Source organism: Euprymna scolopes, chromosome 28, assembly GCF_053919585.1.
Source record: "Euprymna scolopes isolate OS-2025 chromosome 28, ASM5391958v1, whole genome shotgun sequence".
Lineage (NCBI taxonomy): Eukaryota > Metazoa > Mollusca > Cephalopoda > Sepiida > Sepiolidae > Euprymna > Euprymna scolopes.
Genome location: NC_136509.1, coordinates 57,311,762 through 57,339,261, shown reverse-complemented (window position 1 = coordinate 57,339,261; position 27,500 = coordinate 57,311,762). Strand labels below are relative to the sequence as shown.

The window sequence follows — 27,500 nt, the reverse complement described above, 5'->3', positions numbered from 1 at the left end:
AGTCAAATGGGACAAAAGTTCCTAAAGACAGACTCATGCTGCTTCAATTCACAAACATGTAAGGCAGTGAAAAGCAAGCTGTAGTTGTTGGTAAGGCGGAAAAACCACGCTGCTTTAAAAATGTCTACAGTTTTCTTACTTCACTAATAGTAAAAGCCTGGATGAATAGTCAGCTGTTTATTAACGTTACGAAAACGCTTGATCGAAAAATAATTATTCAAAATCGAAAGATTATTCTGTTTTTTTTTGGACAATGTAACTTGTTATAATTTATTGCCGGATATAAATCAAATTACCGCTCATGCCACCAAATACCACCAAATACCACTAGTCTCATTCAACCTTTGGATGAAGGCATCATTTGTTCATTCAAAGCGGATAATCGTCAAGAAGTTGTTCGAATGCAAATCGCAGCCATCGATGCTACACCGCCAGTGCCGTTGTCTGAAGTGGCTAAGCCGATCACTGTTTTGAAGACCATGCACATGAAACGAACACTTTTTATAGTCAAATCGTCAACAATTCAAAACTGTTTTAAAAAGGCCGGCTTTTTCATTGAATCACAGACTGAATGAAAAAATACTCGAGGAAAATGATCAAGTTTCTCCACCACCATTTTGACGAATTTATCAGCTTCGACAACAGTACACAATATCATGGAGAACTTTTTGACATGGACATCACACGAGGCATAAAATCGGATGATACAGATTTTGACGACGATGATGATGCCGAAAGCATACGTTTTGATGTTTCTGAAAGTGACAAACCAATGCCAAATTCTCTGGCTGCATTGAATGCGCTTGAACTCTGACAGCCTACTTTGAAGCAAAAAGTAGTAATTCTGATCGTGCATTGAAAATGATTTACGGATTGTACGAAAGTGTTCATGATGTCAACAAAGAGATTTCTGTACAATAAAAAATGACTGACTTTTTTTAAGACAAAGTAGTTTTTGACTGAATTATTTGTGAAAATTGATTGAAAATGTATTTTTGTCTGAGCTTTTTGTCTGTTAAATAAACTCGTGTTCAGTACAGGTAAAAAGCGTTATATGAAGTGTTCCCATACTTATCTAAACAAAATAGACCAAACCCGAATATTTAAGAAACCCGAATATAAGACAATTAACTCAGGGCTCGACACCTCTCTTATATCCGGGTTACACTGTATTTCTATATGCGCGCACGTGTGTGTGAGTGCATGCGCGTGGATGTATTTTATGTTTTCAATTATTAGATGCGTCCTTGTATCTCTGTGAAACGCTTGGTCAGTCGGACGGTATCACTCTTCTGTTTGAAACACCTCATCTCCCCTGCTAAATACGCAGTTATAACAGACGCATTTTAAGATTATGCGTTCTCGTGTTTATGCCAACGCCTACCATGTTTGATCCAATTGCGATTTTTTTTTTTTGCTGTTGTTGTTGATATTAGATCTATTTTATACATTTAAATTCAGACATTTCTTTTATACAAGACTAGGAGATTAGATTATAAAGTTAAATCACGATTAGACTCTCTTAAATCATAGATTAGGGGAAGAATAAACGCACTCGATTTAGTAGGTGCGGTTTTAAAAAAGGGTAAAATCGAAAAATTTGTTCATTTTTTGTATATGGAATCAAGATTTTCGTGCCAATAAACTGAACTCTGATAAAATAAGAAAAATACGCATGTGAAACTAAATGCCAAAATTAAAAAAAAAAATGTAGATTTTATTAACACATGATTTTTCGAGTTATTCTCTCTCTGTATATAGAAATCAGTCTGTGTATGCGCGTGTGTGTGTCTATAAAAATAAAGGTTAAAGAATCCGTCTAAAATCTAAAAGTGTATTCTCATGTAAAATTAAACAGGAAAGAAAATGGACGTGTTCCCGAATCTCCAAGTGCACCCTTAAAGGGAGCTATAGAACAAATTTCAGACAAAGTGGTAGACTTTTTCAGTCATAATTTGGAAAGAAAACACTGTCAATTCGCTCGACATTTTCTTTCAAAATTATTTCTGAAGTTTCTTTTCGGAGGAGGTGTGAAGAAAATCGGAAAAGATGGTTTTAATAGTGCTCTGGAAGCAACTTTCATTTTATTTGGGTGATTTCAGTAGCACTCTAAACGGCAACAGATTACAGTTTATCTTCGGTAAGTGGTATATACTAATCAAAAAGTGCTCATAGATAGAGCAGGTGTGTTTAAATGCCGCATTGCCCAAGAGAAAGAACTTCTCGATCCCGGTGTTGCCCGGGAGTCATAATACTATAGTAATAATATCGTATTATATTTTGTAAGTGGTAATACAAAGTGCTTAACATCACAGAGCAGGTGTACTCGGTGTTGCCCGGAAGTTATCAATATCAAAGATTGAATAATCCTACAGAGCAGATGTTTTTAAACACTATGTTGTCTGGGGAGCTACATTTTACTGTATTTTGTTATACTTTTTTTTTTTTTTAATTTTCTACCTTTGAAGATTGTAACTCTGGGTATTGGGCCAAACCAGCTGCAAACATTGCCCTGCTTTTTATTGAAACCAACCGAGAGCTCTTTTTAGTATCTTCGTTGTTCCCCTAAGTGCAATTGTCTGGATTTCTTTTGCACTTGGCTCACCAGGAATATTAGGTAACACTTAAGGCCCTTCTTCATAAGCCCTGTGGCACCTATAAAAACTGGTATGATTGATATCTCTCTAAGATTCCAGTTTCTTTTCATGATTTTGCGTTACTCGGAAGTCAGTGTTTAATATCTTATATATAAATATATATATATATATATATTTATATATATATATATATATATATATATATATATATTATACATAATATCTTACATAGAGCAAATATATATATTATACATAATATCTTATATAGAGCAGATATAAAGATTATACATAATATCTTATATAGAGCATATATATATATTATACATAATATCTTATATAGAACAAATATATATAATATACATAATATGTTATATAGAATAAATATATATATATATTATACGTAATATCTTATATAGAGCAAATATAAATATTATACATAATATCTAATATAGAACAAATATATATATTATACATCATATCTTATATAGAATAAATATATATATATTATACATAATATCTTATATAGAATAAATATATATATTGTATATAATATCTTATATAGAATAAATATATATTATACATAATATCTTATATACAGCAAATACATATATTATACATAATATCTTATATAGAGCAAATATATATTATACATAATATCTTATATAGAGCAGATATATATATTATACATAATATCTTATATAGAGCAAATACATATATTATACATAATATCTTATATAGAGCAGATATAAAGATTATACATAATATCTTATATAGAGCATATATATATTATACATAATATCTTATATAGAACAAATATATATATATTATACATAATATCATATAGAGCAAATATATATATATTATACATAATGTCTGATATAGAACAAATATATATATTATATAATATCTTATATAGAGCAATATATATATAATATACATATCTTATATAGAGTAAATATATATATATTATGCATAATATCTTATATAGAGCAAATATATATATATATATTATACATAGTATCTCAGATAGAGCAACTCTCTATATATTATACATAATATCTTATATAGAACAAATATATATATATATATATATATTATACATAATATCTTATATACTGCAAATCTATATATTATACATAATATCTTATATAGAGCAAATATATATATTATACATAATATCTTATATAGAACAAATATATATATATTATACATCATATCTTATATAGAGCAAGTCTTTATATATAATACATAATATCTTATATAGAACAAATATTTTTTTATATACATTTTCACCCCAAACAAGGCACATTGCCACTTTGGTGTAGGGGGCTACTATCAAGGGCAGCAACTACTGGGGAACTATGTTGGGATTTGGGCAGCAAGATGTCGGTTCATGTTACACTTGAACTTCTGCATGTCAGTACAGTTAGGGAAGCAGGGACCTGGAATGGAATTCCAGAGTCTAGCGGTTCTTGGGAAGAAACTACTGGAGTAGAAAGATATTTTACCCCTAGGGATCTCTACTGAGTGGGGGTGGGATTTAGCTGCCTGTCGGGTTTGTCGAGGGTGTCTACGTCGTGGGGGCACAAGTGTCTACAGTTCATCAGAGCATTCACCATTAAAATACTTGTAGAACAGGCAGAGGGATGCAACATTTCGTCGATGGGACATATTTTACATAATATCTTATATAGAACAAATATATGAATTATACATAATTTCTTATATTTTTATTTATTTAAAAATTTTTTTTTTTTTACAAAGGAGTCACCACTTATCAAGGCCTGGAGGCCACTTGAGAATAAGGCTTAATGAGTGTATGGTGGCTAATGGGAAAATAGCGTAGTAAATAGTGGAAATTCGGTAAATTTGATAACTTAAGAAAACGGCTCATCAAGAACTTGTTCACGTTGGACCTTAAGACGACCATGTTGTAGTCAGTTGGTGAGCAGGAAAATGGAACAGAGTTTCACAGGCGTGCAGTTCTTGGAAAGTTCTAAAAAAAGAAACTTTGTTTATGGAACCTATGTTTACGTTTATGCACATATAAAGAGTGGGGGGAAATTATTGATTGTGGAAACCACAATGAAAATAATTTCCCCCGCTCTCCATCTGTGCCCAAACCTGAACATAGCTAAACGAATGTTTTTTGTGAAAGTCAGGCAAGAACCATAGATTGGAGCCCAAACAAGCACTTACCATGAAAATAACGATAAGGCAGCACCAGGCTCTCAACGTTTCTTCTGTAGGAAAGAGGTTGCAGAAAAGAGAAAAGGGCATCCCCCACTAGGTTACGAGATCTATTTTGAACTCTGTCAAAGCAAGATAAGATGCTTCTAGCAGTTTCTGCCCAGATGTGGCAACGGTCCTCCATCCTTGAACCTACTTGGCTTTTATAGAAGTAGAGAAATGCATCAGCAGTGAGATATCTACTGGAGCGGTAAAATGGTCTCACCATTTTTCCAGCAGCCTTGTCAACAGATTTTATGAACATGTTCCATCTCATATCAGGAGTAAAGATTAAACTCAGAAGCTTAACTTTTTTTGTCTTTTTCTCCTTAAAATTAAGCAGAGAGATACATTTTATTTAGTTGCTTGTTTTTTTTTTACCCTGTAAAATGAAAAGGATATCCGGTAAACTTTAAGAATGTCCATGTTGAAAATGTAACTTTAACGTGATCACATTTGAAAAAATATTGAAACGCAATAAAAATGTTTTAAAGTACTTTGAAACATACGTACAAAATAAAAACAGTCTATGTAGGCTAAAAAGTAACTTTTATTGCTTTTGGTTACAGTGGTGTGTTGACTATTTTTTTTTTTTTGCGGGGGGGGGGGGTAGCAGATTTTTCTATTGCATCATTGCCAAATATTTTTTTGTTTTAATACTAGGTTCAGAATAAATTGATCTCAAAATATTTGTAAATGAATTTTACTTTTGGAATTGGGATTCTCAAAATAATATAAAAATTGAGTGCTTAAGCTTAAGAGGCTTTAAGAAAGAAATTCAAATTAAGAAATTAAAAATCAGCGAATGTTGTTTATTTGATTTTTAATGATCATGAATCAAATTAAATGTAAATCAAAAATATTTGAATTTCCGAATGGGATATTTTGGCCACATTCTCCCCCCCCCCAAACAACTCTATAAAATACTTCAAAGAAACTGAAATATTAGAAAAATTTAAGCACGTTCACCCCTCACATGGCATATTGCCATTTGGGCGTAAGGGTCTACTATTTGGGACCATGCCTAGGAAAGATAAACAAGATGTTGGTTTACATTACATTTAAATTTTTGCATATCAGTGCAGTCATGGAAGCAGGTAGCAGGAAGGGAATTTAAAATTCTAGCTGTTCGAAGGAAGAAACTATTAGAGTAGAAAGCTTTCAAGCATTTAGGGACCTCAACAGTGAAGGGGTGTGATTTTGTTGCTAAGCGGGTTTGTCTAGATATGTACAAGTGCAAACGAGGGTTGCTCCAAAAGATAAGTCTCTTATTTTTTAATTCAAAGAGTTAAAGAGTTACAAAAACAGGAGTAGTACCATAAAACGAACAAAGTTTTCTGCTCCAGAATTTATTTTTCTGCATAGTCATCACCATTATCAATGCAGTTTTGCCAGTAATAAACCATAGCTGTTCATGGGCATCCAAAGCTTTGTCAATCATGATTTGTTCCAAATGTAAATCCACCAGTTTTTTTAAAACTCAAGCATATTCCAATATACTTTCAAGAAATTACATGAGACTAACCAGATGAATTGTATCTATAGTAATTGCCTCAGTTCTGTCTCGTGAGACAGGGGATACTGCTGTATATAATTGTGAAACAAGGGTTGCGCAATCTCCCACCACACTCCTCCCGAGTCAGCACTGCCTAATTCCAGTGGCAAGGAAAAAGTTCAGGACGACTGGAAACAATGCCAAGATAAGCAGAGAAGACACTTGGTGTTCTGAAATGGTCACCCATTTTAGTACTGCCCAGACTCAGTTGAGGCTTAACTTCAGTCATCTAGCGAGGAATAATTACAAAACTCTGTGAACCGCCCGCTTTGTTTGAATCATGTCTTTGACGATCGGGCAAGTCCATCTTTTAAAAAAGGAATGACAGGCGAATTTTTGATCTCCCTCTCTCTCTCTCTCTCTCTCTCTCTCTCTCTCTCTCTCTCTATATATATATATATATATATATATATATATATATATATATATATACATATATATATATACACGTATATATATACACATACATATATACACATATATATGTACATATATATATACATATATATATGTACATATATATGTGTACATATATATATATGTACATATATATATATGTACATATATATATGTACATATATATATATATGTACATATATATATGTACATATATATATGTACATATATATATATATATATATATATGTACATATATATATATATGTACATATATATATATATGTACATATATATATACATATATATATATGTACATATATATATATATGTACATATATATATATGTACATATATATATATATGTACATATATACTCGGGTTTTTGATTATTCATTGAACATTTGAATAGTCAAGTCGCTGCCTGATGATATCTGTTGTTTGATTGAAACAAGTGGATATTTGTAGCAGCAGGATGTGACCATGTTTATATAACAATAAACAAGTATTATGTACATATATATATATATATATATATATATATATATATATATATATATATATATGCATGAATTATACTATCATATTTAAGCATATCTTATGACCAAGCAATGGAGGGCGGCCCACTAGTATTCAATCACATTTGATACTAACCTGGCTTCACAGCGTTTCCCGGGTGTTTGGATGTGTGTGTTAAGCAAAAAAAAAAAAAACAAAGTTGTATTAGGCAGGCAGGCTCAAACCCGTGACACAAAGGTGGGAAAGAAAGTGGAGGCGTGTGTAAGGGTGTTGGTTTAGCAAAAAAAAAAAAAAAAGAAGGAAAATTGCGAACGCAAAAAAAGTGGTAGTAGGCAGACATACTCAAACCCATACCTCGAAGGAGGAAAAGAAAGTGAAAAAAAAAGTGACGCGTTAGCTGTTGCGTCCATCGCCAAACCAGGAAAAGAGGTGATGGCTTTCGAAAATATCGGCGAAAAAATGTCCAGTTGCGGGTGAAGGAATTAATGTTTTGGGCCAATTTTTTGATATTTGTCGTCCGAAGGGTCGAGCTTTAAAATGATACCGAAATCGTGAAAATCCGTTGCCTATATCGAAAGTTTTAGGGAGACATACATACATACATATATACATACATACAAACATTTAAACAGATAAGTGAGATTTATATTATAGACTAGCAGGGCTACCCGGCGTTGCTCGGGACCGTATAAACAATGAAAAAACAAAAGCAGATATTGAACATATGTTAGATTCTTAGGGGAGAGGAATCTTTCATCTCTATGTATTATTTGTTTTATCTACCCTAGGACTGATATTGTTCATGTTTTATCCCTAGCATAGGTAATTTACAGCATGTATATGAAATTGTTTTACCTTAGGGAGAAGAGAACAGGTAATATACAACATAATGTGTCTATATTACATCCCTGGCAACGCCTAGAAACCAGCTAGAACATGTATTTCAGTCAATCTTTATTATATCCTGGGCTATGCCGGGAAACCAGCTAATCTCTTTTTAGTGACTTGACCACCAAAATACCTCCCTAAGTGTGTCCTTTCTTTTGAACTTATTAGATATAGGTATCTAGAAATGTGTGTGAAATTTGTTGAATGCATTGTTCACTATGATTTTCTTATTGTTCTACACAATATCAACTGTAGCGAAATAACACAGTAAACTTAGTGTAGTGTTAGAATAAAGAGCAAAGGAAAAAATTAGAATCATATTTTGTAATTGCAAATCTAAATTTGCTAGCATGTACCAGTATTTGCCAGGTTGTGGAAATTTGGAACTTATAACATATGTAGTGGCCTTTTCCTAGATACCTATTGCTAAAAATTATACTTTCATTTTGTTAGAAAAATCTCTCTTCAGATGCCCTGCATCATTCAAAATAAAAACAAATATTTTTATAATTGTTTCAGTATATTGCGACACAATGTGAAAGTTTTTAACGTTTGTAAAAAAAATCATGAATGTGCTTATATTGCAAAAAAGAAAATATCAGTGCACAGTATTGAAAGTGTTTGAGATTCAAAAGTCTGTAACATTTCTACTAACTTCATAAGATGTCATGTGAGAAACTGAATTGAATATCAAGACATTATCTGAAGCGTTTTTATTTTGGTGTAACATATGTGTTTACAGTGAACCTTAACTTTTAATAAACAGATTGGTATGCAATGACATAGGCTAAGAATCTTTAAAATATATATAAATTGGAAAAATGTGTGAACAAATGAAAAAAAATGATCCGCTCCACTTGATGACATCAAGCACAGTAATATTTTAGTGAAGAAAATATGAAATTGATGTTCAGTGATTAGTTTGGATGAATGAGAAAATGTAATTGTTTGATGCATAAAAATAACTCAGTTGCTGTATTTGATATTAAGCAGCAAAATATAGTGATTTGAATATTTGGGAAAACATCAAACCAGATTATGTAAAAAGAAAAAAAAAAGATGAAATTAGAAAATATATATTTTATGTTTATGAGTTCTGCCAATCAAAATTTTGTGGCAGAAATTGGGTGATTACCATGCAATTTTATTTTGGTAAAATTCTTAAATTATTAGAATGTTTATTATAATTTCTAATTAGTGACTTGTTATAATCAAAATCCGCCCTAAAGAGTGTCCTTTCTTTTATTAGGTATCAGAGTAGGTATTAAGATTTCTACTTCTATACAAATGTGATATTTCAGATCTGTACATAAAAAATTTGTTGAATATATAGGTTGAGAATTGTTCTGTGTCGCTCTCTCTCACACACACACGCATTCTCACTTTTATAGATATAATAGATAGATTACTCTAGATATATTTCCATATGTCTGAATACCCTATATACAAATTTTCAAATCTGTAGATAAAAAAATTTGTTGAGTATATAGGTTGAAAATTGTTCTCTCTCTCTCTCTCACACACACATTCTCAATTTTAGAGATATAATAGATAGATTATGCTAGGTATATTTCCATATGTCTGAATACCCTATATACAAATTTTCTAATCTGTAGATCAAATATTTGTTGAATATATAGGTTGAAAATTGTTCTTACTCTCTCTCTCTCTCTCTCTCTCTGGCTACCTCACACACACATTCTAACTTTTATAGATATAATAGATAGATTATGCTAGATATATTTCCATATGTGTGAATACCCTATATACAAATTTTCTAATTTGTAGATAAAAAATTTGTAGAGTGCATAGGTTGAGAATTGTTCTCTCTATCTCTCACACACACATTCTAACTTTTAAAGATATAATAGATTATGCTAGATATATTTCGATATTTCTGAATACTCTATATATAAAAATTTGTTGAATGTATAGGTTGAGAACTGTTCTCTCTCTCTCTCTCTCTCTCTCTCTCGCTCACACACACACACATTCTCACTTTTATAGATATAATAGAAAGATTATCCTAGATATATTTCTATTTGTATGAATACTCTATATACAAATTTTAAAATCTGTAGATAAAGAATTTGTTGAGTATATGGGTTGAGAATTGTTCTCTCTCTCTCTCTCTCTCTCACACACACACACACATTCTCACTTTTATAGATATAATAGATTATGCTAGATATATTTCCATATGTCTGAATACCCTATATACAAATTTTCAAATCTGTAGATAAAAAATTTGTTGAGTATATAGGTTGAGAATTGTTCTCTCTCTCTCTATCACACACATTCTCACTTTTATAGATATAATAGACAGATTATGCCAGATATATTGAAATATGTCTGAATGCCCAATATACAAATTTTGAAATCTGTAGATAAAAAATTTGTTGTATACATAGGTTGACTATTGTCCTCTCTCTCACACACACACACATTCTCACTTTTATACATATAATAGATAGATTATGCTAGATATATTTCTATATGTCTGAACACCCTATATACAAATGTTCAAATCTGTGGATAAAAAATTTGTTGAATGTATAGGTTGAGAATTTTTATCTCTCTCTTTTTCTCTCTCTCTCTCTCGCTATCTCACACACACGCATTCTCACTTTTATAGATAAAATAGATAGATTATGCTAGATATATTTCCATATGTCTGAATACCCTATATACAAAGTTTCAAATCTGTAGATAAAAAATTTGTTGAATATATAGGTTTAGAATTGTTCTCTCTCTCTCTCTCTCACACACACATTCTAACTTTTGTAGTTATAATAGATAGATTATGCTAGATATATTTCCATATGTCTGAATACCCTATATACAAATTTTCTAAACTGTAGGTAAAAAATTTGTTGAGTATGTAGGTTAAGAATTGTTCTCTCTCTCTCTCACACACACACACACACACACACAAGTTCTCACTTTTATAGATATAATAGATCGATTATGCTAGATATATTTCTATATGTCTGCCTACCCTATATACAAATTTCCAAATCTGTGCCCAAAAATGTGTGGAATATATAGGTTGAGAATTGTTCTCTCTCTCTCTCTCTCTCTCTCACACATATTCTCACTTTTATAGGTTATATAGGTTGAGAATTTTTTGCTCTTTCCATCACTCACATTCACACTTTTATAGATATAATACATAGATTATGCCAGATATATTTACATATGTCTGAATACCCAATATACACATTTTCAAATCTGTAGATAAAAAATTAGTTGAATATATAGGTTGAGAATTGTTCTCTCTCTCTCTCTTTCTCTCTCTCTCACACACACATTCTCACTTTTATAGATATAATAGATAGATTATGCTAGATATATTTCCATACGTCTGAATACCCTATATCCAAATTTTCTAATATGTAGATAAAAAATTTGTTGAATATATAGGGTGAGAATTTTCCTTCCTCTCTTTCTCTCTCTCTTTCTCACACACACAAGCTGAAAATTGTTCTCTCTCTCTCTCTGACTCTCTCTCTCTCTCTCACACACACACACATGGTCATTTTATAGATATAATAGATAGGTTATGCTAGATATATTTCTATATGTCTGAATACCCTATATACAAATTTTTAAATCTGTAGATAAAAAATTTGTTGAGTATATAGGTTGAGAATTGTTCTTTCTCTCTCTCTCACACACACATTCTCACTTTTATAGATATAATAGATTATGCTAGATATATTTCCAAATGTCTGAATACCCTATATACAAATTTTCAAATCTGTAAAGATAGAATTTGTTGAATATATAGGTTGAGAATTGTTCTCTCTCTCTCTCTTTCACACACATTCTCACTTTTATAGATATAATAGATAGATTATGCTAGATATATTTCCTTATGTCTGAATACCCTATATACAAATTATCAAATCTGTAGATACAAAATTTGTTGAGTATATAGGTTGAGAATTGTTCTCTCTCTCTCTCTCTCTCACTCACTCACTCACTCACTCACTCACTCACACACACACACACATTCTACCTTTTATAGATATAATAGATTATGCTAGATATATTTCCATATGTCTGAATACCCTGTATACAAATTTTCAGATCTGTACATAAAAATTAGTTGAATATATAGGTTGAGAATTGTTCTCTCTCTCTCTCTTCTCTCTCTCTCTTTCACACACATTCTCACTTTTCTAGATATAATAGATAGATTATGCTAGATATATTTCCATATGTCTGAATACCCTATATACAAATTTTCTAATCGGTAGATAAAAAATTTGTTGAATATATAGGGTGAGAATTGTACTTACTCTCTCTCTCTCTCTCTCTGTCTCTCTCACGCACACATTCTCACTTTTATGGATATAATAGATAGATTATGCTGGATATATTTCCATATGTCTGAATACCCTATATACAAATGGTCAAATCTGTAGATAACAAATTTATTGAATAGATAGGTTGAGAATTGTTCTCTCTCTCTCTCTCGCAACCTTACACATACAACCACACGCAAACATTCTGACTTTTATAGATATAATAGATCGATTATGCTAGATATATTTCCATATGTCTGAATACCCAATATACAAATTTTCAAATCTGTAGGTAAAAAATTTGTTGAATATATAGGTTGAGAATTGTTCTCTCTCTCTCACACACTCACATTCTCACTTTTATAGATATAATGTATAGATTATGCTAGATATATTTCTATATGTCTGAATACCCTATATACAAAGTTTAAAATCCGTAGATAAAAATACGTTGAGTATATAGGTTGAGAATTGTTCTCTCTCTCTCTTACGCACACACACACACACACACACACACACACACACACACATTTTCACTTTTATAGATATAATAGATAGATTATGCTAGATATATTTCCATATGTCTGAATACCCTATATACAAATTTTCAAATCTGTAGATAAAAAATGTATTGAATATATAGGTTGAGAATTGTTGTCTCTCTCTCTCTCTCTCTCTCTCTCTCTCTCTGGCTACCTCACACACACACACATTTTCACTTTTATAGATATAATAGATAGATTATGCTAGATATATTTCCATATGTCTGAATACCCTATATACAAACTTTCAAATCTGTAGATAAAAAATTTGTTGAGTATATAGGTTGAGAATTGTTCTCTCTCTCTCACACGAAACTGTGCGCTCGGCTTCTTCCCCCCCTTCCCACCCCAAATGCTTGGGAAACTGTGCACTGTTTTTGTTGGTTTTCAAGCTGCCTCTTCCCCCCCCCACACACACACAGTTTAACAGTAGTAGGAGGTCAAGAGAAAGAGGGTGAGAGAGAGAGAAGAGTAAGTTGGTGAGAGAGAGAGAAAAGAGAAAGAGGGTGTTGGTTTTATATTTTTATTATCGTCTAATATTTTGAAAGCTGAATTTCTAATAAAATGTGCATCTATAGGAGATAATGCCTGGGAATGTGTTCCCCCCCCCACAGTTTAACAGTGGTGTGACGTCAAGAGAAAGAGGGTGAGAGAGAGGGAAGAGTAAGTGGGTGAGAGAGAGAAAAAAAAGAAAGACGGTGTTGGTTTTGTGAAAAAAGTTGTTATTTACAATTGTTCGCATTCTTGGCCTTTTGGTCAAGATCAAAGTGTAGTATCTGTTCTTCAGATGCTGCACTTCTATTTCTTGTTCTCTTTCGGTGGAGGAGAAATCCTCCACGACTGAGACAATTTTTATTTTTGTACCTTTTCTCCACGTTAAAAAACGACCCTGGTGTCTAACTCTGTCCCGTGGGGAGGCATAGTAAATAGGTACAATTGTTCGCCATTAGTGGATGTTGACGTCACGTCACGTGACATGACTAAGCGTTTTTTTTTTTTAGTATGAATAACATTTTTTGTTTTAATTATAAAGTCTACACTTAATTTTATAGAAAATGATGTATATATAATAGAAAAAAAAAATTACTGGTTTTGTTGGATTCAAGTGGATCCCCCCCTCCAGTTTAAGAGATAGCAGGTCACGTGGTAATATACAAAATGGCTAGCGTAAATATAAAGATCGGTTTTTTTATCGACGAATATTTTGAAAGCTGAATTTTTTTTTATTCCTGTACATTTTTTCCTGATATTTTTCGTTAAAACTCTTGTATAAATACTATTTTTAACCAGTTAAATACGTTGGAGACATTGTCATGGAGTTTAATAATCTCTAGAACAAAGCAGAAGAGAAATTACAAAAGTATCGGTAAAACAAAGTGTTTGTTTACATTTGTTCGCCATTACTGGATGTTGACGTCACGTCACGTGACATGACTAAGCGTTCTTGGATTATGTAATATTAACATTAAAATGACAGGTTTTTTGGGGGGGCCCCCCTAGGAGAGAAATGATCAGTTCACCCCCTTTTAATGGTCCGTTTGGTGTGGAATTTCGATATTTGTCATGCGGGTGATCAAGGTTCAATATGATACATAATTTGTCAACTTTGGTTGTGTCTGTCAAAAGTTTGAGCTGACGTCACGTCACGTGACACGTATTGAATAACGTTAAAATGACAGGTTTTTTGGGGGGCCCCCCTAGGAGAAAAACGATCAGTTGACCCCTTTCTACTGGTCCGTTTGACGTGAAATTTCGATATTTGTCATCCGGGTGATCAAGGTGCAATATGATACCAAATTTGTCAACTCTGGTTCCGTCTTTCAAAAGTTTTAGCGTTACAAACAAACATACATACATACATACATACACACCGATTTTTGCCTTTTATATATATAGATGACGTCATTATTTTGTGATGTCATATACTGTGCCCTATTATTCTCATGGCTGTTCAAGTGAATGACGTTATCATTTATTGATATTTATTTTGATACCGTTATCCAATGTGCACAGGGGCAAACAAGCAACCATGATCTACAGAGTTTGTTTTTTTTACTTAGGCATAACCACTTATCAAGGTTCAAAGACCACTCGAGGATAAGGATTAAGAGTGTACAGTAGTCAATTGGACAATAAAAGTAATCGTTAGTAATGCAAAATCGGTGAATTTGTTAACAAGTGGAACAGCTCATCAAGAACTTGTTTACGTTGGACTTGAAGAAAACCATATTGTAGTCAGCTGGAAAGCAGGAAAACTGAAGATAATTCCACAGGCGTGCAGTTCTAAGAAAGAAGCTTTGTTCATGGAATCTACGTTTAGGTTTAGGCACAGATAAAGAGTGGGGGGAATTATTGATAGTGTTTTCAGCTAGTCGAGTGTTTCTTGTGAAAGTTTTGCGAGGGGGGACCATAGATTGAAGCTCAGTCGAACACTTTCCATGAAAATAACGATACATCAGAGACAAACTCGCAACATCTCTTCTGTGAGATAGAGGTTGCAGCGAAGAGAAAAGGACATCTCCTACGAGGCTACGAAGTCTATTTTGAACTCTATCAAGGCAGGACAAGTCTTTTCTAGCAGCTCCTGTCCAGATGTGGCAACAGTATTCCATCCTTGGACGTACCTGGCTCTTATATAGATAGAGAATTGCATCAGCGGTGAGATATCTACCGGATCGATAGAAGGATCCGACCATTTTTCCAGCAGCCTTGGCAACAGATTTGATGTACGTGTTCCATTTAAGATCAGGAGTAAAGGTCAAACCAAGAAGCTTGTCAAAACTTGAGGCCTCCCAAGACGAGAGACATTCATTTCAATTGTTGCCATAGCAAATATATATATTATACATAATATCTTATATAGAACAAATATATATATATTATGCATAATATCTTATATAGAGCAAATATATATATTATACATAATCTATATATATAAAAGCGAAAATGTGTGTATGTATGTATATATGTATGTTTGTATGTTTGTATGTGTGTTTGTGTGTCCGCTAAAAACTTTTGACAGACACGACGAAAATTCACAAACTCGGTATCATATTGAAGTTCCATCCTTCGCTCGAAAAATAGCGAAAAATTGGCCAAAAACGTTCATTTTTCACCCCGAAATCGACAATTTTCAACAGGAGGGGGGGGGGGCAACAAAAACGGCCCCTCCCCCTCAGATGACGTTATGACCTGATTTACTTTAAATAGTTGAAAAACTGACTAAATTTCATGTACGTCGCGTTAATTCAGTTGGTTAGCGTGTTGGTTCGTTATCTAAACGTTTTGAGTTCGAATCGTGGTGTGAGATGTCTTTTCTTTTCGATTTTTTAAATTTAAATATTGAACCAGTGTTATTTAAGCAATTTTTCACGTAACGTTCGTTTTTCTGGTTTTTTTTTTTACTTCGCTTATCCACCCCCGACGACACACCCAAAAACACCCAGGTACCCACCGATTTTTTAAATTTTAATATCGAAACAGGCTTATTTAAGCCATTTCTTTTTTTTTTTTTTTCGATTTTTACATTTAACATCATTCGTTTGCCTTACGTTATTTTTTTTGTGTTTTTTTTCGATGTTTTGATTACCCCCTCACTTAAATTTTAACGTTGTTTTCTTTTATACTTCGTTTATAACAAACAAACCTGGTCATTGACCTCATTTGCTGAATAGCTATTGCTCTATGACTTCCGTGCGCGCACCTGTCAATTTGGTTCTTACTTAAATAAATTCAAACATCAACTCATTCTGGCTGGCCGATTTTATTCACAAACTTCGCCTCAGGGCTTCGGGTTCGATCCTACCAACTTTTACCCCCCGCCTCGGCTTCTTTTATATTTAACACCATACACACCTCCAAACACCCGGGCCACACCGGGTACCCCCGCTAGTATCTTATATAGAGAAAATATACATATATATATATTATACATAATATCTTACATAGAGCAAATATATATATTATACATAATATCTCATATAGAGCAACTCTATATATATTATGTATAATATCTCATATAGAACAAATATATATATTATACATCATAGCTTAGATACTGCAAATATATATATATATATATATATATATATATATATATATATATATATATATATATATATATATATATATATATATATACTAGCATTTCAGCCCGACGTTTCCCGGGTGTTTGGAGGTGTATACTAAGCAAAAAACAAAAAAACAAAAAAACGTTCAATTTTTTTAAAACTTTGATCCCTATTATGACTCCTTAATATTTAATCTTTTGGGCTCAAATCAAGTTATTAAGTTAGATTCATGTCCATGGAACCTATATCTAAAATTTCAAGTGTTTAGACCCAAAATTGTCGGAGGAGTTCGGTAGAGTTCTCAAAGGTCAAATCGTTGAACTTTGACCCCTTAACAGCGAAATTTCTGTCCGAAACCCGATCACCTCGATTTTCCTAAATCTCAATACTCTGTATATCAAATTTCGAGTCTGTAGACTCAAAATTGACAGAGTTATTGCGTAGGGATATGGACACACACACATATACACACAGACACGTTCACTTTTATAGATATACTAGCATTTCAGCCCGGCGTTGCCCGGGTGTTTGGATGTGTATGTTGAGCAAAAAGAAAAGAAAAAAGTGGTAGTAGGAAAGCAGGCACGAACCCGTACCACGAAGGAGGTAAAGAACGAGGTAAAGCCTAACGTCTATGCTGTTACAGCCACCACCAAACCGGAAGCGATATTTTTTTAAATTAAGGCTAGACAATCTAAAGAAGAGGATAACTTTAAAAAATATCGGCGAAAAAAGTGCCCCCCCTGTAGAAAATTGCCTAGTTGAAGGCGAAAATATTAATGTTTTTAGCCAAATTTTCGATATTTGTCGTATGAAAGGTCGCACTTTAAAACGATACTGATCTTGGTAAAATCCGTCGCCTCTATTGAAAGTTTTAGGCAGACATGCAAACATACATATATACATACATACATATATACATACATACATTTATATATTGGTAACTAAAATTTTCGACCCAAACCGATGAAAAAGCTTGCCCTTAGAAAAGGAAAAGAAAAGGAAGGAAAAAGTATGTAAAGTCAGGGCAAAGACAGAAAAGGGGTTGGTGTATTTACATTACATTATTATAATGGATGGGGAGGAATGAAGACAATATAGCGTTTGACATGACACGTCGATGAAAGAAAACGAGTTAAAATTGGTGGGCGAAAAAGTGACAGGTTAGTAAAAAGGTTATTGTAGTTTAGCTTCCACACAGATATACATGTCTGAAACATAGCAGAACAAATACACATATATACGCACATATAAAAGACATATGTAAAGAAACAAAACAAAAAAAAAACACATGTAAAGAAATTAAAAAAAACTTTAATGACCGCTTTTCTGTCTTCGTCCTTATGAATTTAAAATGATCAAATAAATACTAGCGGATATATTCTTACTATTTAACAGTTTAACAGTGAACCATTTAATTCCTACTAAAAGAGAAAACAATGGATCTATCCGTAAGATGCCATTCAATGTGTGCATTCAGCGATAGAAAATGTTTCAAATTGATTTGTGACAGATTAGGAACCCAACAAGCTGGCGGAAAGGACTTTCTATAGAATCGACTCAAACACATTTTTGATAAACACATTTTTGATAAACACATTTTTGATAAACACATTTTTGATAAACACATTTTTGATAAGCACATTTTTGATAAGCACATTTTTGATAAACACATTTTTGATAAACACATTTTTGATAAGCACATTTTTGATAAGCACATTTTTGATAAGCACATTTTTGATAAACACATTTTTGATAAACACATTTTTGATAAGCACATTTTTGATAAGCACATTTTTGATAAGCACATTTTTGATAAACACATTTTTGATAAGCACATTTTTGATAAACACATTTTTGATAAACACATTTTTGATAAACACATTTTTGATAAGCACATTTTTGATAAACACATTTTTGATAAGCACATTTTTGATAAGCACATTTTTGATAAGCACATTTTTGATAAACACATTTTTGATAAACACATTTTTGATAAGCACATTTTTGATAAACACATTTTTGATAAACACATTTTTGATAAACACATTTTTGATAAACACATTTTTGATAAGCACATTTTTGATAAACACATTTTTGATAAGCACATTTTTGATAAACACATTTTTGATAAGCACATTTTTGATAAGCACATTTTTGATAAGCACATTTTTGATAAACACATTTTTGATAAGCACATTTTTGATAAACACATTTTTGATAAACACATTTTTGATAAACACATTTTTGATAAGCACATTTTTGATAAGCACACTTTGTATAATAAACACCTTTCAAATCTTTTCAGCACTTGATAAATGTATTCGTGCCTCATGTCTATAAGTGTTATTTGAAACATTCTTTGATAATTCAACTATTTCATAGATTTAATGAATCAGTTCATCGAGGTTACGCCCTCCGTTCACATTTTTACTCTTATCTTTGGATTGTATAGCAGAAAGTTAAATGCAAAGAAAATAACTCCACAAAAAGACGTTCATCTCGATAGAAAAATTGTTTCATACTTGCCTTGCAGATCTTCTTGTCCATACAACTTCTTTCACACGGAAGAAATTTTGCTAGCATCTCTCTACTGTATCGTTATATATAAACTTTGCCCCAAACTCAGAACATTTCTCCTTCACTGATCGGGTACAGAAAAGATAAAATGTAGTATTAGAACAAAGGAAATAAACGCCAATAACAACAATGAAAAGAGAAATTCTATTATTTAATCATTTCTTCCTTTTAATAATTACTAGGATTACACCCATCAGCATATGAAAGATTTTGGCCTAAAAGTAGAAGTTAATGCTAACTTAAAACAGGTTAATTTCCTTGACGTTACTTTAGATCTTGATTTAAATACTTATAAACCATATATGAAGGATAACGCTAATCCTATTTATATATACCCACAGTCTAACCATCCACCATCCATTATTAAACATATACCGTTATCTATTGAAAGTAGAATAAGTAACAATTCATCTGATGAAGTAACTTTCAATGATTGCAAAGCTATTTATAATACAGCACTTAAAAATAGTGGGTATAAAGACATAGAGATAAAATATAAAGTAACTAACGCTAGCACAAATGGGTCTAGAAATCGTAGCAGGAAAATCATTTGGTTCACACCCCCTTTAATATTATGTTGAAAACAAGACTTGGTACAAATTTTTTACAACTTATTAACAAGCATTTCCCACCAAATAATATATTACATAAAATATTTAATAAAAATACATTAAAATTAAGTTATAGCTGTAGTGATAACTTAGAAAGGATTATAAAAAAGCATAATGGAAGAATTTTAAAGACGACTAATAGAGAAGGTGTAAATACTAGTGCTAACACGGCTGTGAATAAATGTAACTGCCAAAAGCCTGAGGAATGCCCAATAAAAATGAATGTCTGACCCCATCAGTGGTATACCAGGCTAGGATATTCCCAGTAGAGAACCCTAGGGACGAAAGATTCTGCATAGGTAGTACCCAAATGACTTTCAAAAATAGATTCTATGGACATACACGCTCAATGAATAATCAAACATATGAAAAGGACACTTCCTTATCATTATATTACTGGAAATTAGTTAGAGAAAATAAAACACCTAGTATAGAATGGAGGATTATTAGAAGGGCCAATACTTGCCACTCATTGAACTCACCATGTCCATTATGCTTATCAGAAAAACTTGAGATAACTGGGTTTAAAGATAGGGATAAATTATTAAATATTAAACAAGAAACTGCTATATCCTGCAAACATTCCAGAATACACGCACTTAAAGAACTCTAAATTAGTAGACCAGAATAACTATGAGTACAACTATCCCCCATCAAATAACCCCCCAAAGAGGATAAGTGAGGTCGCAACTATGATCCTACTCGTAGTGATTATATGAGTCGCTTAATATTCTACTTCAACAAGCAGTTATAATATTAGTAACCTAAATAAATACCTGTATGAAACTATATTTGAACCAAAGAGTAATAGATTGTTTGGGTGAACCTCGAAATAATGTACGCATATGGATATTTTTGGGTGTGTGCATGTATGGATATATGATCTTTATATACCTGGGTAGGAAAATTAAAAAAAGAAAAAAAAAAGAAAAAACAAGATGAATGAATAAATAGATAAAAGAAAGTAAGTAATGAAGGGTGAATGAAGGAAAAGGGAATAAAGAAATAAGGGGGAATGAATAAAGAGGAAGGTAAGTACTACAATATATAAGCTTTGATACTCAGTTTGTATAACCTAAATACTCTGATTTCTGTCATATGTTATTATTGTATCGTTATACATCTTATGTATATCTGCGTAACCATCGAAACAGTGCTTGCTTAATATGAGGATAGGCCTATGAACTTCAAGCTGAATTCACTATAAATTTTTACGTAGTAAAAAAACGTACAACTTAGGAAAACGTAACAAGCAGGTGGGGGCGGGTAATATAACTATGCGTGTGGAGTTTGATAGAAAAAGAGAATTATGTAGTAAATGAGTTCATGTCTATTTCTATTTTAGATGTATCATTTGGTGGCAGTGTACATATATATATGTCTGCATTTTATGTAAATATGTATGTATAAGTGTATTTATGTATGCGTGTATGTTTGTGTATGTATATATGCGTGTGTATGTGTATGTATGTGTATGTAGATGTATATAAGTATGTATGTATATGTGTATATATATATGCATATATATTTCTGAACTATCAAAATAGGCTGTCTCGTATATGATAGTTGTAGCAAAGTATATTACAAGAATGTATGGATGTCTGAGTGTATATGTATGTATGTTATATATGGATATGTACACCCGTGTGGACTGTAGTGGCAAGCTGTTTCATATATAAAGGGGTTACCACACTACTGAAGTAAAAAGACACCTTATTATTATTGAAAAAGTTTTTTGCATTTGTGCACGTATTGCTGTGTTTTTCCTGCTTAGTGAGTGAACGAGTTTCTATGTGTCCCTGCGCATGTGGGTATGTGTATCTATATGTGTATGTGTCTCGTATACGTCTGTGAAAATTTGGAGACACGAAGGGATGGGGATGTTGTCTGCGCCTGCGGATGGTCTGAATGTGTGTATGTATTGTGTGTATGCTGGTGCGCGTATGCGCGTGTGTGCATATGTATGTGTGTATGTATATGTGTATAAGCGTGTATATATGTATGTGTGATTATATATATAGATGTGTGTACGTGTGTGTGTATATGTATGTATGTATATATATGTATATGTTGTGTGTATGTGTAAATGTATGTGTGTATATGTGTATATCTATATATACATATGTATGTATGTGCATGTATGTATATATATATGTATATATATGGGTTGATTTGAATATTGTGTGTGGGGGGGGGGTTGGATGGGTGTGGATAAAAAGACACCGGTCAGTACTCAGTGACCATAAGAAGTGTTTTTAATTTACGGACTGAAAAACAAAAATACTAAATTCTCAAGTACCTTATGCCATAAAAACCAAAAGATGGGATAGATAAAAAGAAAGGGAAATAAAAAAGAAGATGTTTATTATCTTCAAAGACCTCACTTGTCCCCCCCCCCCGCTTATAACTCCCACTCAGGTTACATTCTAACTTTGTTAACGAAATAAAAAATAATGTTTTTCTTTGAAATATCAGTTCTCGACGGTAATTCTTGGCCTGAAGACGTAATCCCTCAACGCGGGTGATTACAGAAACATGTATGCACATATGTAGCCATTAATGTTTGTATAAATAAATTTAAGATACCTGCTCTGTTCACTCATTGAGCACTGTTTGGTAGACACATGTTGTTTCATTGGATGTACTTCTAGGAAACTAAACTCTACATTTATATATATATATATATATATATATATATATATATATATATATATATAATCGCATTGACACACCAGTTCTCATCAGATCACTGAAGTTAAGCAACGTTGAGCCTGGTTAATACCAGATGGATGACCATTTGGGAATTCTGGATGCTGTATGTGCTCTCCGCTTATCTCGGCATTTGTTTCCAGTCGTCATGTACTTCACTTGCCATTGGTATTTGACAGTGTCGTCTCAGGAGAGGTGTGGGTGAAGATTGCGCACCTCCTGCCACAAAAAGTTTCACGTGCAAGCAACACTGCGTGGGTATCCATAGTTTGTCAAAGACTGAAGGAGACTGCTATATATATATATATATATATATATATATATATATATATATATGTGTGTGTGTGTGTGTGTGTGTGTGTGTGTGTGTGTTTGTGTGTGTGTGTGTACACGTAGAGTTATGTGATGTGTATATTTACATATAGCACAGCAATATTTAGATTAATGTCGCGACATATGAGCGTGCAGTAAACTAAAATACCGATAATGATTCGCTTGTTAATCGTTGCTATACATTAGACTATAAAGATGCTTATATCTTTTTCGGGTTTAATTTGGTTCAGTGGCTTTACAGCATATTAAAACTTTCCTAGAATATTGAATGCTGAAACATCATGAGCTTTTGTATATTATTGATTGTTCACCGGATGCAATTTTTTATCTATATCTGGTTGTGGGTGGAGAAGTAGAGGTTCATAACTCTAAAATTATTAGTACAGAATTGCATCGAAATCCAGCTTAACCAATTCTAGAGTTTACATCTGCATGCATAGGGGTGTGTGTGGGATGTAGGTAAGCGTTTTTGTTATGGACGAAAAAAATATCGTGTTGATAAAATTTACTTTAAAATCTTTTGTAAAATCGTAATATTTCAATGCTTCCGTATCAAAGTTTAGTTTAATAGTACGAAAGTCTGTGCTTTTTAAATTAAAGATCTTGATTCAGTATCTGAAAAATGAAAATACCCTTTTTTTTACCCTTTTTAATACCACACCTACTAAATCGAGTGCGTTTATTCTTCCCCTAATCTATGATTTAAGAGAGTTTAATCGTGATTGAACTTTATAATCTAATCTCCCAGTCTCGTGTTAGTATTAAAAAAATGTCGAAATTTAAACGAATAAAATGGATCTATAATCAACAACAACAGTAAAAAGAAAATCGCAATTGGGTTAAACATGGCGTTTGGCATAAACACAAGAGCAGATAGTTTTAAAAAATGCATCTGTTATTCAGCAGTGGGAGGAACGCTATTTCAAACAGACATACCGAGTAATTGTCTGTATTTTTGAGATGAGGTGTTTTCATTGATTGAGATTGTTGGACTGACTTCCTCATCTTGGTTGTTATCGTCACAACGTTTCGGCCGTTTTACCCTCCGGCCTTCATCAGGTGTTTTGTATCGAACTGGGGAACCGTTTGTTAAAAAAAACAGATAACCAACTGGCCTTCCTTGATATACTCATATCACGCACAGAGCATGGGTTTAAGACATCCGTATATCGCAAGCCTACCTTCACCGGTCAATACCTTAACTTCAACTCCCATCACCCATACAGTATCAACATGGAATCGCACGCTGATTACAACATCGAGCAGAGACAATAAGTAGCGACACCATTACATACCACCAAGAAATGGTCAGGTTGAAGAATACCCTCCGTCGTAACAACTACCCCGATAGCATACTATCCACCAGATGTGTTAATAGTATAAGAGAGGAGAATGAAACCCAAAAACCTCCAACAGTCTGCCTACCATGCATACGACGCTTCTCCGAAAAGATTCAGAGAATATGTGCCCCCTACAACATCAGGACGGTATTCAAGAGCGAGTCAACACTCAAACGACACCTGGTACGGGTGAAGCCCCGCATGGAGTAGAAAATGACCAAAAACTGCATATACTCCATCCCATGCAGTTGCAGAAAGGTTTACAAGGGTGAAACATGCCGCCCCCTTAAAGTAAGGGTGGAAGAACACCGAAAAGCGGTAACTAAACGGGAGACGGAAAAATCGGGTATAGCCAACCATGTCTGGATGGAGAGGGGGGACCATCGCCCCCTATGTGATGAAGTAAAAATAATAAACAAAGAGACCCATTGGAAAGTGAAAAAACTTAAAGAAACAGCTCACATGCTCGGACATAACAACCTACTGAACAAACCAAGCATAGAGCTGAATACAATTTGGACACCTCTGATAGAGAGAGAAAACCTTGAATAACAACATAGGTTTAACATTAACAAAATCAACTAAGAATTGTCCTAGTGACATATGGCCGAGTGGTCCTAGACGTTGTATCAAAGTTTACAGTTACCCAAAGGTGCTGAGTTCAATCCTGAACGAAGGCAGTGAAAAAGTAACATTCAAAACAGAGAATCAGCAACTATGTCCCAGAGCCTAGCTGGAGTCCGAACACGGTACCCCCGTAATAATAATAAAGGGTTAGGTTCGAGACTCCTAACAAACGGTTCCCCAGTTCGATACAAAACACCTGATGAAGGCCGGAGAGCAAAACGGCCGAAATGTTGTGATGATAACAACCAAGATGAGGAAGTCAGTCCGACAATCTCAATCAAAGACATACCGAGCTTTACACAGGCATACAAGGATGCATCAACTATTAGGTTGACATGAATTTTCTTGCAGAATTTTTTATTTTGATTTCAACTGATGCAGTGTCAAATAAGTTTTCGTTATAATACCTTTACTTTATATATCATTTTAAACAGCGTTTTTCGCTTTATCTAATCGTTTAAATTACAATCGTTTTAAAACAATTATATCTTCTTTTCAGAACGTTGAATACAAGATGGAAAATAAGCAAATTGGCACAATTGTTTTCATTTCAGGTAAAGCTAAGTCAAAAAGCTACTGAAACAACGAAGCGTTTGGCACAGGAACCACTACTGAGCGCATAGCACAATGGTGGTTTAAAAAATTTCGTGGTGGCGACGGGAGTCTAAAAAATGATAAGCGTAATGGTAGGCCCTCAGATGTTAACATCATCAATTAAGAGCCTTAATCGAAGCCAATCCACAAACAACTGTTCGAGAACTTGTTTCTGAATTAGACGTAACGTATACGACGATTTACAAACACTTGAGAGAAATTGGAAAGACAGAAAAACTTGATAAATGGTTGCCTCACGAATTGAACAACAACCAAAAGAAACGCAGTTATGAAGTGTTATCGTTCTTTCTTTTACGCAACAAGAATGACCCGTTTCTCGACTAGGCTGTAATTTGCGGTGGAAAGTGGGTTCTTTACGACAACCGGCGATGCTCAGCCTAGTTGTAAGATGTCGACGAAGCTCCACATCACTTCCCAAAGCCAGAAGAAGATTATGCTGACTGTTTAATGGTCTGCGACCGGTCTCATTGATTACAGTTTTTTTTTTTAATGCAGGCGAAAGCATTACGAGAGAGGAGTACTGTAAAAAATGGATGAAATGCAGCAGAAACTTTGAAAACAACATCCAACATTAGTTAATAGAAAAGGCCAAAACGCCCAATTCTCTTCCATGACAATGTTCGACCACACGTTGTTAAACCGATTCTGCAGAACTTGAAGGAATTGGGCTACGAAACTTTGTCTCATCCGCCATACTCTCCAGACTTCTCACCTACCGACTACCACTTTTTCAAGCATCTCGACAACTTTCTGCGCAAGAAATGCTTCAAAAACTTAAGCGATATCAAAATGCCTTCAGCGATTTCATCGCCATCAGAATGCAAGATTGTTACGTGATAGCCTAAATACACTTGTTTTGCATTGATTCTGATGGTGCTTATTTCAATCAATAAATTTTTGTTTGAATTTAAAAGTGAAAAATAGCAAGAACGTTCCTGCCAACCTGATAATTGAAAAAAAAAAACACGAAATGAACTGAATTCAACAACACCGCGAAAGAAAGCACGAATTAATCAAATATGGGATGTTGACAAATATATATATATATATATATATATATATATATATATATATATATATATATATATATATATATATATAGTAAGAAATATTTATGTTGTTTTTTTCTCATCCTATTAACTGACTAGCTGTCAGCCCGGCGTTGCCCAGTCATACAATACGCTTAAACATGATATTTTAATTTATGCAGATTGCGTCTATATTATTTTAGAATCAATCCTGTATTGATTATATATTACGAGGAATAATTTGCCCAGTGCACGAATTCGCCGAACAACAACAACAACAAAAAAATAATGATAATGTCGTTCATCAAATTCCGTCTGTGCTTGCTTACAATATCTCGCCAACTGATATTTGGGCTTCATTAATTTTAATGTTTAACATATGCAAACAAAGAAATGATTTGCGGCGATTTTAAATGGTATTTCTTTATTTATCGTAAACTGAACTCATCAATAAGAAAAAATAAAATAAAATGGTGAGGTACACCTGAGCTTGAACAGGGAATCATTTGATCTGAAGTCAAATGCTCTACTACTAAGCAATGTCTCCAGAT

At 33.1% G+C, this 27,500-nt stretch overlaps 1 protein-coding gene and 1 pseudogene across 5 annotated transcripts in view; both read left to right on the top strand.

Annotated features, from left to right (window-relative positions):
• Positions 1-27,500, top strand: part of LOC145249653 (inter-alpha-trypsin inhibitor heavy chain H1-like) — a 362,855-nt gene that overhangs the window by 64,988 nt on the left and 270,367 nt on the right. The gene's annotated exons all lie outside the window — the stretch shown is intronic.
• Positions 13,772-13,905, top strand: LOC145249864 (U2 spliceosomal RNA; annotated as a pseudogene).